The following is a 15,839-nucleotide window of genomic DNA, read 5'->3' on the forward strand; positions in this document are numbered from 1 at the left end:
TTTTATTATAAGAGATGTGAGTTTTTGCCAATTTCTTGTTCATATTCATAAGGTATAAAGTCTGAGCAATACATGAAAAATGTAAGTGTTCATGTAACAAGAAACTGCAAGCAGACAGTCATAGTTGAGAATATGAATAAGAATCCCAGTAGAGTGTTTCCATTTCTGAGTATTAACTCAGACGGTAAGTTACTTCCAGTGGAAGATGCTGCAAACTGAAGTTTTCCATTTTTTCTGAAGAAACAGACACAACATTGTCAGTGACAAAATAAACCTCCCACAGAATTTTCTTTCAGGCAGTCTTCACCAGCTGTAAAAAAAAAATAAATAGACATGGAGCTGAGATCTCATTGGCTCGTCAGGACCTTCTCCTACTACTTCTGACAGTAGTGTCAATTTTGATTCTAGATTCAAAGAGCTGGAGAAAACATTTATTGCAAATTGGCATATTAACGCTTACCATTAACACCCAGCAATGGCCCATCTACTGCAGAAACTAGAATGAGAGCCTGGTCATGCCTGACTTGTTCCACAAACATGCATCTAATCAGAGACTTCTCTTACAATGATGATTTTGTCAAGGATGATTACAGGTCTCAGACAAAATATCACATGGAACTGTGAAGACCCCCACTGTGAATATTTTGGTACTTGCTTCAAAGCAATTGTCATTCTTTTGTGGTCTCCAGTAACAGCTAGCATCAGTGTCTTCACCAAAAGTTAAAACACTTATAAAAATAGCTAATTACACAAACTAATACCTTTAAGAGAATTTTCTTTGTAAGCTAAGCAAGCAGGAAGTTACTTAGGGCCTAAATCAGGAACACTGTTTTTCTTTAGAAAGTCATCCCCTGAGTAAGATGACAGTGTGTATTTTTATTATTCTGAGATATGACTAATTCCTTTCTACATCCTTCTTTGCCTCAGTCTTGTTGAGGTCAGCAAATATACAAATTTTGCCTTTTATCAGTCTGACAGTTATTACCTTTTTATTTCCTCAGGTATCTTCTTGTTCGTCTGCTAGAAGATAGAACGAAAAAGGAGCTCCTGACCTGTGTGGAATCATTCAGTATTTTGCAGGCTCCTATCTTCATGGCTGCAAGGACTAACAAATGCCTATTTAAAAACATTTATTTTTCATTGTCGTAGAGGTAAAAATCACCCACACAATGCAGATATTACACACAACAGTGATTCTGGTAAAAGATAGGTATCAACTAGAAGCAGCTCGATGAGTTTCTTGCTCAGAGTTAGTTTATTTGAATACTGCCAACAAGACTATTATCAGTTTCATTTCTCTGAATGAGGCCTATTTAGCTTGTATATCATTTTTAGAGGTGTGGGAAAGGGTTGCCCTTATAATTGGTTCATGTCCAGCCATGCATTTCACACATCGTCAGATGGCTTGTTCTGCAAGTACTTCTTCAAAGGACACACCTTCAGCTATTCCATTTGCCTGTGCCTCTGAAGTATGACACCCTTAGAAGAAATATGAGATGGCTTCAAAAATATTAGGGTTTCCCTACCTGGAAAAGATGATAAGTCATATTCTGCAAAGATAATATGTCCCTTCATACTGGCACAGATTGATCTTTGTAAAGCTAGCTATTTTCCTTCCAAGTTTGGGTTTTAAATTTCTCTCAGCTTTGTTGAGAACCATTTACTCATCTGTCTCTCACACATATACAAGAAATGTCATACATTTGATGCCTACCAATGCCAAAAACTTTCAGAGGCAGTCATCTTGTGGGTGCAATGAAATATCAACTAGACATCTCAAGCTATTCTCCAAATATAAATATGTGTCTGTAAATTGCTCCTAGAGGCAGATGGGGCACGAATTAAAATTCGTACAGATCTTATTAAAAGAAAAAAAATCTCTTTGTAGGCCTATAACAAAAGCATTTTGATGACTTACAAAATAAATCAGGGGAGTTATCTTTTCACAGGAAGTGCCGATCTAACTAAATATTTTTAATGATTAAGAGAAACCCTTTTTACTCTACTAATGGAAAAGTTCTGTGCTGAGGCACCAATGACATTGATTTATGAATAACTAGATATAAAAGAGCAAAATAATATTGAGCTTTCAAATGTGAAGAAGTATCTTAAGAACAACCTGCAGGTTTCTTGGACATTTTTACAGGTTAACACTAGACAGGGTCTTTATATGTAACCCAGAGCAACATTTTTGAATCATATCAAAGGAAGAGATCCGCTTTCTCAAGATTCAAATGCTCCAAAGTAATGCATACAGCCTGGTCTCATCAATGCAAAGATGTGGACACTTTCAAAGAATAATTATTGCATGTATCTGAGACTCCTGTCAGAGAGTGGAATGAGGCAAATGCCTTTTCTTGAAAGCAGGAATTCTGAAAAGTTAAGCCGGATGCCTAAGTAGTTGTACTTCTAGTCTTTGATGGACTAATAGGGAAAATGGTGCACCAACCAGAACATGGGAAAAGGCTGAGGCCTGCAACATCTGGCATTGGAATGGGCTGCCCAGGGAAGTGGTGGAGTCACCATCCCTGGAAGTCTTTAAAAGACGTTTAGATGTAGAGCTTAGGGATATGGTTTATTGGGGACTGTTAGCGTTAGGTCAGAGGTTGGACTCGATGATCTTGAGGTCTCTTCCAACCTAGAAATTCTGTGATTTTGTGATCTAAGTTTTACTGGAGAGGATGGAGGTGAGAGGATTGGAGAAGGGGGAAAGGGTGGGGCTAGGGCCCTGTGCAGTGGGAAGTGGGCTGGGAAGCTAGGAGAGCTCGTTATCAAGACATTCCAGGGGGGGGGAAAAAAAAAAAGCAGAGAGGATTATTCCCCTCTAGGGAAACTGAGCTGTGTGTATGAGCTGGTTTATATATGTATGTTGTCTTCTCAGGAACATGGGCAGCCCAGAGCTATCAAGGGCTGCCCTGAATATTGATCTGAGAGCACCCAGTCTAGACAGTCCCAGCATGAGATCCTCTGGATCCCCTCTGCTCCTCTCTACAACAAAAGGAGAATACAATGGGAAAATGTGGTGCTGGAAGCAAGTTACCATATAGCTAAGACTGCAGAGCTTCAAGTCTTCAATCAAGTAAGGACAACCTCAGGAATGATGCTGTATATCAGTTGGGACAGGCCTTGTGTCCTGCTCTCAGTGGATAAGAACAATTCTACCATGTTTTCACAAGTCTTTGAGAGGATATTGGTACTAGGTGATATGGATGGTACCCAGTGTGTAAGGCAAAAAATTTATCACAGGCATTTTCTTCTTGTGTGAATTTTGAGAGAGAGTTCTAAGGATATATCCTCAATTAATTGTCCTGTTTACCTTCACAAAGTTTTCATTATCTGACTTCCCTACTTTGGCGGTGCTTGGTGGTCCAAGCCTGACTTTGTGTGTCAAAGCTGAGGGACATGGAAGATCGCCTCACCTCTTACTTATGCTGTGCATCCCAACCATGTCCTGCCTGCAGATGTGTGTGTGTCAGCTGGCTGTGCAACATGCATCTTGTATGTTCTGGTTTCCCGTGGAGGGGAGCTTTGTTGCGTGGATGGTCAGAGAGCCGTGATGCAGATATCTCCCCACCAGGATACCCAGAGAAGCCAGACTGTCACAGTGCTGCCAAGTTAACTTGCACTGCCTGTCAGGAAGATCCACGTACCTTCTGGGTGCAGGGGTTGCACTTCCAAATTTCAGCTCCCATTCACAGCTTCTCTGCAGATCTACTGTAGAAAATACATCCACAGGCATCAAGTGAGAAATTAACATTGACATTTTGACTCAGAAATGATACCTCAATCAGTATCAGTGGCCATTGCACTAGACATTCATACATAAGGAAACCTTTCCACACAGACTCTGAGTATGTGGCAGGACTTTTCATGTGGCTCAGGAAAGTAAGTATCTAGCTAAGGTTTCTGGCTCAAGAGATTAGACATCTCTATAAGCTAAGTTTCTGGCCTCAGTCATAATGGATCCTCACACAGTTGACAGGTCTCTAGGTGGATGCCTGACTGGTTTAGTTGGTGAGTCAAAAGCAACTGGTTTTGATGACAATTTCTTTATTTCCTAACAGGCTAGAAAAGTTTGTTCAACGTAACCCAAAGGTTAAAAACAGTTTGGGTCAATGTTAAATTATTAGGAACCCAAATTTCACTGTAAAATCTCTAGAAGACAAAGATCTGCTTTCTTTCTTCTTGGTCTTTGCATTGATTACATTGGCTTTCAATTAAGGTCCCAGGTGAATTTTTTGTTAACACTTAGTGCATGCTGAGTAAATACTTTCAGTGCAAAAGGTTAAAGAGCTGGTAACTCAAAACATTGAAGCTCTTGTTTTTCTCTGAATCAAAAAGGAACACCAGCTTCTTCAGACAGCACTGCTGGATTTGAGCTGTGGTTTTGGGGAGTCTGGGTACAGAAGATGCAAACCTTCCCAGGCTGAATTGTTACATCTCCTATTCACCCACAATAAACTGTTTTGTTGTGTTTCTTTGTTTTTGGTGTGTGTGTGTGCTGTTTTCCTAAAGCCGGTTAATGCTGGCCGTGTCTCTGTCTGGCTAAAGGTGCTCTCTATGGCACCACATGCCAAGTACCTTTCAGCCTGGCTTTTTTTAGTGCCAGTAGCAGCAGCATTGCTGATGGACACATCAGCTGGTGTGAATACCCTCAGCACCCCAGCTTGGCTGTTGCAGCCAAACTCATGGTGCAAAGCCTTCAACATTTTCATCCACCTCAGGTTAAAGCTACACTAAAGTCATTTATTACTGCCAATTGTAGTGTAGGTATATCCCAAAGTTTCCAAACATATGCCACCCTGTATTCTTTTTGCTTGTTCCATAACAGTATTTCACTGTAAATGTGTAATGCTTCCCCTCCTCCCTTTTTATATAACCTGTTCTTCAGTTGCGCTAATCTCCAAAGACTCTGAATTTAAAGAGCAGCCGCATTGATTTACCATCTAGATCAAGGTAGAGGGAAAAAAAAAAAAAAGTCTGGAAGCTAATGTAGATTGGATTGAACAGTTATGTGAAAAATGCACAAATAGTTAACATTAAAATGTGAAGAGCAAATTAATGGCATAATGTCAGAGTCACAGAATCACTGGTGGTGCAGCTAGAAAGGTTGAAAATAAATAAATCCTTACGGAGTGTAGTCTGTTTCATTTTGGTCTTGCATGAGCCATGAAGATTGCCTTTTTCAAAGATCTAAAAACCTCAGGCATGCTCACAACTATTGTAAAGCACAACAGTACTATCCAGGCTGCAGAAGGGACTGGGTATGCCCAAAAGCCTTCCCTGTTCCTCTGATTATTTAGGACCTGCCAGCTACTTTCTTAAGCACTGTTGACTTTAGGATGGATAACCAGAGATGGGCTGTTTATCTGGGGAGACAGGGAAAGAGCAGGAGGGATTTGCCTACATACAGTGCTCCTAACTTTTTTTCCACCATCTCAGCATTTGGGTGATATGGTATTTATAGACACCGCTTCAACCGAAGGGAATGATAAAAGGAAAATAAAAACATAATTCATGACTCAAAGCTAGCCTACAACCAGCCTGCACAAGCTTATGTCTAGAGCTGTGGCTAGGGGAGTGCAGAGTAGCACCTCAAGCAAAATGGCTCCTGCACCTACTGCTCCTGATTAGGAAGCAAGGACAGATCAGAGAGCCCCTAAGTGGAAATGATATATGGCTTATTATGCCTCAATATAAGGATTGTTCAGGTCTATATTCACTTAGCCTTCAGTCTTTTCCAGCAGAAAAAATAAATAAATAAATAAATACGCACACACACATATATTTTCTTGGCTTTGAAAGGGACGATTGCACCAGATTTCATCACAGTCCTTCTGCGGCTTTCTTTGAAGCTGAGCAGATAAACAGTCTTATCAAGGTCTACAGGGGCTCTGTCTAAACTCTTTAGACACATTTGTTCAAAATGAAAATGTGAGCTGGCAGCAAGCCAGGTTTCCCCTGTCTTCTTCCACTCACTTTCTGCCCCCCAAGACGTGCCATGGATGTGTACGTGCTGCAGATGGGCTTTTCCTCCTAGAAATTTGATCATCTCAGGAGCTGGGCTACTGTTAGAGAGCCTGGGACTTCAGCTAATCTCAGGATGGTTTTACATTTATGGCTACTATATTTATTCAAATTTTACCTTTCCTTTCCTAATTGTGTGGCAACATAAGCCTGTATGTGCCAGGGGGTGTGCATAGATTGCCTTCAGAGGCAATTTGCATAGCTTCTGTTTCCTGTCATCTGCTTTACCTGTACAGCTAGGTATAAATTCCTGCTGCAGGTCTGCTCAATTACTGTGGAAGGGTCACTGAGCAGACAGAGGCACGAAAAGTAGGCCATCAATAAAAATAATAAAAATACAGAACTTCTGATGCCCTCTGCAAATCAGTGACATTGTTCTTTTGGATGTCAAACAAGAACGTGTTCCTGTTTAGAAGATAAGCTTAGAGAACAGCTGAAAATCAAACAGAAATTTCTTAACTACCTTCTTGTCAGCTAAAAGCATCACCAAAGCTATTGTTACCAGCATATCTAGTGAGCCCTCTGTATGCAAATAATGCATGATTTATTTCACAAACTTCCAGATAAACCCAGTGATCATTTGAATTGCCATTAGTCTGAAATATACTACAAAACTAGCAAGGGGAGTACTCAGGAAACAAAAATTCAGGGAAATATGTGTGAAATGTAATCCTGTTATCATTTGCTACGTACTGAGTGCTGGCATCATCGGTACAGGAAATGAATAAGCTACAGATCTGGAATATCCCTTGGACCTAGGAGACAAGTTGTAGACAATTTTTCATTGAGCTAACCCCATAATCTAGACAAGCTTTCAAAATGCATAGACACTGCTCTCCTTATCCTGGCAATACCGCCCACATTTTTTTCCTTGCTTCATGTTTATTATTGTGCTTAATTGGCCCAAATGATTGACATGTTTCTTCTTCAATACAAATTCTCCAGGGTTGAGGGTTGGGGCTTAGCAAGAGGATTAGAAATAGTCCTTACTTGATGTTAATGGATTCCTGTCTAGTACAAAACAAGCAAGGATGAGAACAATGATACTGCCTTTTTTTAATTTTTTCTTCAATGAATTCATTCATGTTTTGCCTCTCCAGTCCCCCAAATTAAATATGTTCTTTATATTTCCATTTTCCATGTGGCATTAAATCATGAGCAATTAATGTTTGCAGAGATGCAGTTTATAATCAGTGGATTCATTATTTAATGGAGGACCTATTTCTTTTTTCTTCTGCTCATATCTGGGAAACCATTTTTATATTAAATTGTTACTTTCTGAAGATGCAACTGACACAAGCACGTGGAACACAAAGCACAAAGCAGATGGGGTTGTCACCTGTGAAGAGATTGAGAACAAGTTTTATTTCCCTCAAGAAAGCCTCTGTCTGTGTGCCACTATCATGAAAATGTCCATTTTCTGGCTCAAAGCTTAAGCCAAGGGAGCTTGCTGCCAAGTGATTACCTGCCTGTTTTGGCATTCACTGCTTGCTTTCTGTCTCAGAGCCATACATTCCTGGAGATGGGACAGAAAGTTTGCAGACTGGGATTATTTAGGTGTGGCTGACAAAATCAACACAGTGGTGGTTCTTCAAATTTCCATTAATTCATCTTAGCAATTAGAGCTACACCATGATCTGAATTCTTAAAGAAAAACAGTTCCAATGGCACTTTGTGGTAAAGTTGTAGCACTAAATGGACAGATGGCAAAAGTCACCCTTGAGCAGAGGGCAGATGAAAGACCTAACTCCACAGGACTTGAAATATAGAATTGAACGAAACCAAAGATAATTGTACTAGGTACAATTATCAATAAAACCACTTTCTTTGTACTGAGTATGTTTCTCATGCCCACTGCAGTTGTATATAGGTTTAAGCATATGGAAATGAAGGTCTCCAGTTTAAGAGCTGCTTCTCTTCTGAGATCTCACAATGTCTTCAAGCTGTCTGTTTCTCATCAGATTTATGAATCCTTCTCTTGAGTATCAACTTCAAATTAAATTCTTCTCGGTCATCATGCGTCTTCACACAACATGTACCAAGCAGCGAGGTGCTCAGGGGAGCTCACTTTTATTCTTGTTTAGTGGCACTTTCCCAGTGCAGAGACTTCAGATCACTTGGAATGCAGCTTGAAGACTTCAGTCCTTTTTCTCTGAGGTCCAGAGAGGTAAAGTCACCTACATGGAAGGTCTCTTCCCACTGCCCCTTCCCTTTGGTGCTTCTGTCTTGGCTGTCACAGAGCTCTCAGACAATAATCAGAGCCTCCAGCTACCTCGCTCTGCAGTGCAAATACCCAGCTACAGATAAAAGCTTTGACTTTTGCATTCAGAGCCTCAGGTGGTTATGCAGTAATAGTAGCTTTTAAGGAAAGGTAAACTATAGATAGGCTGAGCCCTGTCCCCACTCCATGGGTGAGCTGCAGCCTGAGAGCTCCGTGATATGAGTGAGCATCATCCCTGGGTGTTACCTGAAGGAGGAAGATTTGGCTAATGAAATCCAGAGCATCCCCACCCTTTGCTGTAGTTTTGTTCTCTGCAGTTTTTTTTTTCTCTGTGTTGTCATGAAAATCAGTCACAGAGGCTACATTACAGAGACAGAACATTAGGGCAGCCGGACGTTTAATCTGACTCAGGATGGCATATATTTACTCTCTCTTCTTGTTTAAACTGTGCTGCATCACTTGTGATGAATAGCTTTAATGGCCGATTTTCCAAACTCTGCAGATTAACTATACTGCTGGGTGTTAGTGTTCTAGGAAGGTAGGGTAAGGATTATTGGAACTTTAGAGAGTTAAAGAGGAGATTAAGTGTAACTCACACTGAAGGTATAATAGACAAAGAAACAAGTTAAAGGACATTTGTTGGATTTTTTTTTTTTTCATTTTAAGAAGGGGGAGGACTTCAAAGAATGCACCTTATGATTATAACTTTTACATCTTATTGACAGCAAGATTAGAAATGCTCAGGAAAACTCCTGAGACCTGAACTGTAAAAAATACAGCAGCAAATGTTACTAACAGGCCTCTCAGTTCTTGATCATTTTAATATTTTTTTCTTGTGACTGAGCCTTTGTGTCACTTGATATGTCACACCTGACTTGCATTTAGTTTTGCTGTGGACTGTATATTAATGTTGAAGTTGCAAGCAGGGAGAATAGAGGTAGAGATGAATGTGAACAGCCAGGAGTCCTAGGCTTTGAAATGACCCTCCCAAGAGTTTTAAGTGAAAACACATGTAGATCTTTAAAAACTGTAAATAAATCCTTCATGATTGTTCTAGAATTCTTACCCTTTTTGTTCAGGTTTGTTTCTAGCCAAGAAACTGTCTACATTCTTAGTCTAAACATATCCCCCTTGTCTTTAATTTTTCATAATTAAATACACTTTCCATAGTGTGTAATCCAACTGGGGCAGGTCCACATGATTGTCTTTCCATGTTGTTGTAAATCGAGGCCCTCCCTGCAGAAAGAGGGAAGAAATCTGCAAGTCTGCCCAAGCAAAACACGAAACAAAACAAGACCCAAAACAGATTTAAATGTCTCCACATTTTGCCTATGACTTCTTAGTCTCCACAGCACTTGACTGAAACAACAAGCAAGGGCAGGCACTTTTGGTGCCTTCACTGTGGTTCTGCATGTGTTTGGAGAAGTGCATTGTTTGATGATCATGACTAGCCCTGTGGTCTTTAAAGCACAGCTTTCTGCATTTAGAGACAGGTGGCAGCGCTTAAATATCTTCCCAAAGAAGAACAAGTGATCCTCATATTTAACTTCAGCATTTTCCATGTGATGTCAGCAGTGATGTGGCTTTCTTTTACCATTTACTGGCAGCCTGCATATGTCAGAATTTCATAGTAGTCTGTGACAGAGATATCCAAATTACCAAGGCATTTCCTGTAACTCAGGAACAGATGAACAATGATTCTCCCAGGCTGAGGTTAAGGGGCAATAGGATGAGATATGTTCATTCATCTGCTGTAAAGAACTGACTTTGCTCATTGACCACTGCTATATTTGAATCTGAATAGAGTCCTGGATAAGGTTTGAAAACGTTGTACAACAGAGATTCTTAAAATTTCCCAGTTGCCAAAGATAACTGGGATTTGCAGTTAGATAACCTCAGTATTTGTAATATTCAAGGTATTTCCTGTAGTAAGCACAGAAAAGCACAAATGAATGCTAAAACCTCTGAGATAGCTGTATCTGATTATCTTAGGTAAAATAGAGAAGTTTTCAAGGCCACTTCTCATTGTGCCTCTTTGCTTCTGTTTACCTAAACACAGAAGTATGAAAATAGAGATTGGCACTGAGAACAGACGTTTGTGGCATTTCAGGTTTGACTGAAAGTAGGATCACTTCTGTCAACTTTGCCGTACAAGGACACACTGAGAAAGCTGGGCCTGTTTAGCGTGGAAAAGAGAAGACTGAGGGGAGACCTCACCACTGTGTATAAATATCTGAGGGGGAGGGTGCTGAGAGGATGGAGCCAGTCTCTTTTCAGATGTGCCCAGCGACAGGACACCAGGCACAAACCAAAGCACAGGAGGTTCTGGCTCAATCTGAGGGGGCACTTCTTTGCTGTGAGAGTGACAGAGAACTGAGGCAGGTTGCTCAGAGAGGTTGTGGAGTCTCCTTCTCTGGAGGTATTCAAAACCAGCCTGCATGCAACGTGCTGTAGGTGATCCTGCTCAGCTGAGGACTTGGACTGGGTGATCTTCAGAAGTCCCTTCCAACCTTAGCCATTCTGTGATTCTGTGATAATTTTTTTCAGAGAAATTTCAGAATTAGGTGTTTGTATTAATTTCAAAAGTCTAATTGGTTCAAAGAGAACCCTTATCTTGGATTTATATATCTTCAGTTGAACAGATTCTTAATTTTGCTTTTAGACTTCTTAGCTCACCCTCTTTTAAGCTTAATTTATTTGCTGACTTAGAAGATGGTCTTGTGAGGAGACCTGGGACCCATTCCCAATAGTTATCCATTTCAGGTGCTCCTTCTTCAGAATCACTAATACTTACAGGTTCTTAATCGCCCCCCCCCCCCCCCCCTCCCCCCAAGAAAAACAATGCCAGTCAATGCTCTGTGACTAGACAATGCTAACAAAACAACAGGCATGCTTCCAGGGGCATGTCACAAGGAAGGAACACGGGGCTCTTCTCAGGAACTCAGCAGACTCAGGAGAGACAGATTCAAACTTGGCCAAAGCATGCTGCTTCACCTCTTTCACTTCCCTAGGACAACAAAAACAGCAGGTCTTCATGTATATTTGCTACATACTTTGACAGAGCCTGCTGATCCTTGCTACATGCCTGAAGTACCCTTTGACCAATGTCATAGTCATTGAAGCATGTAAATATGGATCCCACAAATGAACACCACTGGCCTTTTGAGATTATTTTATTATTCATTTCTTTTACCACTTTAACAGCTTGCACTGTCTTGTCTGCCTTACCTCGATTCTTGGGTTTACACCTGCAGAGTTAAAGAGAGAAATTTTCCTGTTTCCATTTCTCAGCTGCTTGTCCTATCCCACTGTAACTTTACTGTGATTTAAGTTTTCTGGTGCTCTGTTTCTCTGCAAGCTGCATGGCATACAGCTGCACAGTGTGTTTCTAATATTTACCAGGCATTTCTTCAGAATGAAGGAATTTACCTTCTGAACTTTGGGTTACTTATATTCTTGCTTGCATCTCATACATATTTTATTGTTTTCTTGGGAAAAAAGGAAAAGCATCCATAATGTATGGTGCAGTATACTGTAGATAAACATCCAGCATTATCAGAGATTAAATTATACAATAGTTTAATATAAAAAAGAACTTTTAACCAGAAAATTTACCATCCATCTTGATATCAACGTACAACTGCAGATGTTATGTTAGTCCTGTTAGCAACATTAACAACCAGCAAAGTAGAGGTCATCTCTCTCTCACACTTTTCAGACTAAAGACCATATTTGAGATATAGCTTATATTTGATGTCCCTGTTTGCCTTGCGCTTTTAAAATTTTCAGTGCAAACACAAGTTACAATAAGTGTTTTTCTCTACACGCAGCTCCCCTTTTTACCCGAACATGCTGCTAAGAAACCAAACAGACACTCCTTGCTCCATGAAAGGTGAAAAGGCTTCTCAAGTAGCCTGTGGTTGTGCGAGAGCAAACAGAAATGACTCACCAGCTGGTGTGGGTGTGCTGTAAGCAAGGGGATGTAATCCCACTTTGACATCAGGTGATGGATTTGAGACAGCAGACCTTTCTAGATTCCCCAGGTCATCTTACAAACTGGCAGGGTGGTTTCCACCCCTGGCTGTGCAGGTTAGGCAAGCACTTAAGTGTACTGAAGCCCAGGTGGGGGGCTGCTTAGATCCCAGCACTGATCTGGCTTCCTTTCACCAGCGGCTTCTAAACTGAGCACAGCTTCCAATGTGGGAAGTCCCCAGAGTGCTGAATGACAGAAATGGGAAGTTAATGGCAGAGGAAGGAACACTCTGTCTTGCTCTGCTTCTCGTGTTTTTGATTAACTGTGTCTACTGTCAAAGACCTGATGCAGGGCAGGAGCCAGTATGCCATTCCTATAACCCAGTAATCAAAACTACATGAACCAGGTTATTTACTCAGCCACAATAGCCCTCTTGGCCACTGTAACTCTAGTTTTACCAGGGTAGGAAGAAAGAGTAAAAAATCAGGTCCTGCAACCAATATTTAACTTGGTTTTCTGAGCCGAAAAGACAATAAGCAAAACCACAGCTGACGAGAGGGTGGAGAACAAACAGAAACAGAACTAATGGACATGAATAGAATATTGTCTAGTCAGTGTTTCTCTTGGCAGGTGTTGGGTGTTCCTGGTTTTCATTCTGATGTACAAACAGAAAACATACCACCTCCAGCTCCACAGTTCCCCCATGCAGCGTCCTGATCCCATGAAGGATGAGGTTCTTCAGGACAGATCATGGCTCTTTCAGTGCAATATGAGTGGGGACTGCAGGTGGCTTCTAAGAGGAAAGCAATGTCATGAGCCCATTCTTATGAACATAATGTTCGGGTCAGTATTAAAGAGCATTTAAAGGGGGAGTCCTGAGGTCAACATTCAAGAAAGTGGATGTTGACGTTGACAGGCAGTACTTGCTTTCCATCCCAGGAGGAAATGTGGAAAGGATAAAAATCACTAAGTGAAAAAAAAAAAAAAAAAAAAGAGAGAGAGAGAGAGAGAGAGAGAGAGAAATGTAGCAGAAGAACATAAAAAGAAAACTCAAACAACAATGTAACAAACACAACCAGAGGGGCTCTGAGATCTATAGAGGGCCGAGAGAGAGAAAACAGAGAGAGAGAGAGAGTTTTCTTCATAAAGGAAATTAATCCATCTCAAAGTTTTACAAAAAAAATGTTTCATTTCAGAAAAAGGACCCATAAATTCCAAAAGAATGACACAAGTTTTCTCTCCTTTTTGCTTCATTTACTAGAGGTAGCTTTCTTTGTACTTTCATTTACCTGTATCTTGTCATTTCAAACCCAATTTACTGGATTAACCTTGTCACTCATCTAGCAAGGTTCAAGACAAAGATAAGCCCCAGAAAGGGATTTCCATGAAAAATAAGTCTTCTGCCTCCAGAGCCTCCCCCAGTTTGCACTTAGCCATGAAGACTCTATATCAGCTGACCTGGAGGACATACTGGCTTGATGCCTGGGTATAACTCACACATTTCTGAGTGCTGTCCAAAGGAGTCTGACAGCAAGCAAAACATATGGAAGCCTTTTCCTTCTTAACATTGGGGCCTGAATACTGAAACAAGAGGCCCAGCAAACACCAATACAGTACATCTTCAGATGAGTGAGGGAAGTCAAGTAGACTCTGGTTATGTCTGGGAACAGCCATGGTAGCCGTAACATAAAGAGTGAGCATCAGGAACTTTGTATGCATGCAAAATTTTGCTGGTATCAGGCTGGTTTGTACACTCAGAAAGGCAATTTGATGAAATTAAGGTGTCTGAGAGTCACTGCCAGCTAATTTGAGCCTTGCTTGTGCTAGAAAAGTGGAAAAAGGTTTCACATGGTGAACTAGAGATGTTTCACCTAGATCTGTTGTGAGTTCCGGTGACTGGCAACCCAAAGCTGTGGCACAAACCAAAGTAAAATAGAATGGTCATTGAATAAAGAGCTCTCACAAAGATCTTCAATAGAAATTCACAGTTGTAGTGGTGCATGAATTACATTTTTCAGCATCCAAATAATCCCTGAGCATCCTTGGGTATATTATCAAGTCTGGACGCAGCACCTTACAGATGCTGGTCTTGGAGAACCAGTGTTATGGGCCTCTGTTCTGGCTGCAGATGGTCTGGTTAAGATGGTGTCTGTTTAAAATTGCTAAATCTTGGAATGGGGAGGAGGAGCAGTGACCTGCAGTTCTGACCAGCTCCAGAATTCAGAAATACTGAATAACACTTTTCCTTCCTAGCACTCTCTCCTTCCCTCAATCAATCACAGAATTGACTTAACACCATGAAAGCAGACAATTTCATTTTACAGTCTTTTATATGTCTTCTGGTGCTGGAGCATTTAGGACTTTCATTTCCAGGCACTGTGGGCGAGAAACATACTCCTTTAAAAATAAAGTGAGATTTTCAGGCAGTAATCTCTATGCAGCAGCTATGGCTTTCAGAGAAAAAAAAAAATGTTCAGACTAAAACTGCAAAGCCTGTGACTGCTCATAAACTCTCTGTCTGCACTGGGCCTCATACAAAAGAGCCCCAATCTGGCTGAGACCCCAAGACATTCCTGAATTTTAAGTGATAATATGATAAAGATATAATATAATGGTCTTCTGCCTCGCTCAAGACAACCCTGCATGAGCACAGTTACCTAGATAAAGAAATCTGTGTTTAAAAACAACAAGAAAAGGCAGTGACTCTCCTGTATGCTAGCTGCTGACTGGCATTTTTCCAGACTCTCTAACTTCACTGGTTAAGAAGAGAGCAATAAATGGGAGATATTTAAGATTTTAATTTCTGCTAAAACCTGACCATGTGGGAGATGGTCCTATTTTTTCCATAATATATTCCTTTTATGTGAGAGAGAAAGCTCTAGTTAGTGCTGGAATCTCTGCAAGATGAGTGTTCACTGGTGAGCAATTCATATTTGCAATATCTGCATGATATAAAAATACTATTAAAAATATACCTCCTTAAAAAGAGCAATTGCCAAATGCTGTCTTCCACATTGCCTTTGGGTCTAGCAACTTTATTTAGTTTTTGTAAATGTTATTTAGCATTTGGCCTGCACTGCTGCCACAATTCCATTTGGCTGTCATGGTTACTTTAGGTGATGCTAGCCTGAGTTGTCCCATTACAGATACTCTTTTGAAGGTACACCTTGGCCCACATGGCAGGAGAGAGCAGAGCAGAGCATGCAGATAGCTTATTGCAAATTAAGGATTATCACCAGTACAGAAGCCAAGAAAAAAACTCCTAAAAGAAATATTTCCTGATGCCATCTGCAAAGCAATAGTATCTCCAAGGCTTCCTTTCCCTCTAGAGTGGGGAAACCAAACCTGAAGAAGACCTAGGAACCCCTCTGGTTTATACAGCACTTTCTTTTTTTACTCTGGGCAGGTAAAACAGCATTTCAAGCTCAAGATAGATACAAGAGACTACTTCTAGTAAGGGAGTTAATAGCAGCAGTATCTAGCTGTGTGAAAGAGAAAGGCAATAAATAATGAAGTGCTGATTGACTGAGTGTTCTGCTTTTAGGCTATATCATTTTAAAAATATCCAGATTTGGTCAAAGTTTTTCATCATCCAAATCCTTGCTAGTGAGGGACAGA

At 40.7% G+C, this 15,839-nt stretch overlaps 2 long non-coding RNA genes across 10 annotated transcripts in view; one reads left to right on the forward strand and one right to left on the reverse strand.

The window, feature by feature from the left end:
• Positions 1-4,484, forward strand: part of LOC110352526 (uncharacterized) — a 245,580-nt gene extending 241,096 nt beyond the window's left edge. For 8 of the 9 annotated variants that reach the window (XR_011803650.1, XR_011803649.1, XR_011803652.1 and 5 more), the window contains one exon: positions 1,002-4,484. This is a non-coding gene — a long non-coding RNA (uncharacterized lncRNA). The remainder of the gene's footprint in view (positions 1-1,001) is intronic. The other variant, XR_011803651.1, reaches the window with a different exon arrangement.
• On the reverse strand, positions 29-12,427 carry LOC110352527 (uncharacterized). The gene is made up of 4 exons (XR_002401587.4): positions 12,198-12,427; positions 3,651-3,714; positions 986-1,105; positions 29-310 (listed from the first exon to the last, which is right to left on the reverse strand). It is a non-coding gene; the product is annotated as an uncharacterized lncRNA (long non-coding RNA).
• Between the last annotated feature and the right edge of the window lie 3,412 nt (positions 12,428-15,839).

This window comes from Anas platyrhynchos, chromosome 1, assembly GCF_047663525.1.
Source record: "Anas platyrhynchos isolate ZD024472 breed Pekin duck chromosome 1, IASCAAS_PekinDuck_T2T, whole genome shotgun sequence".
NCBI classification, from domain to species: Eukaryota; Metazoa; Chordata; class Aves; order Anseriformes; family Anatidae; genus Anas; species Anas platyrhynchos.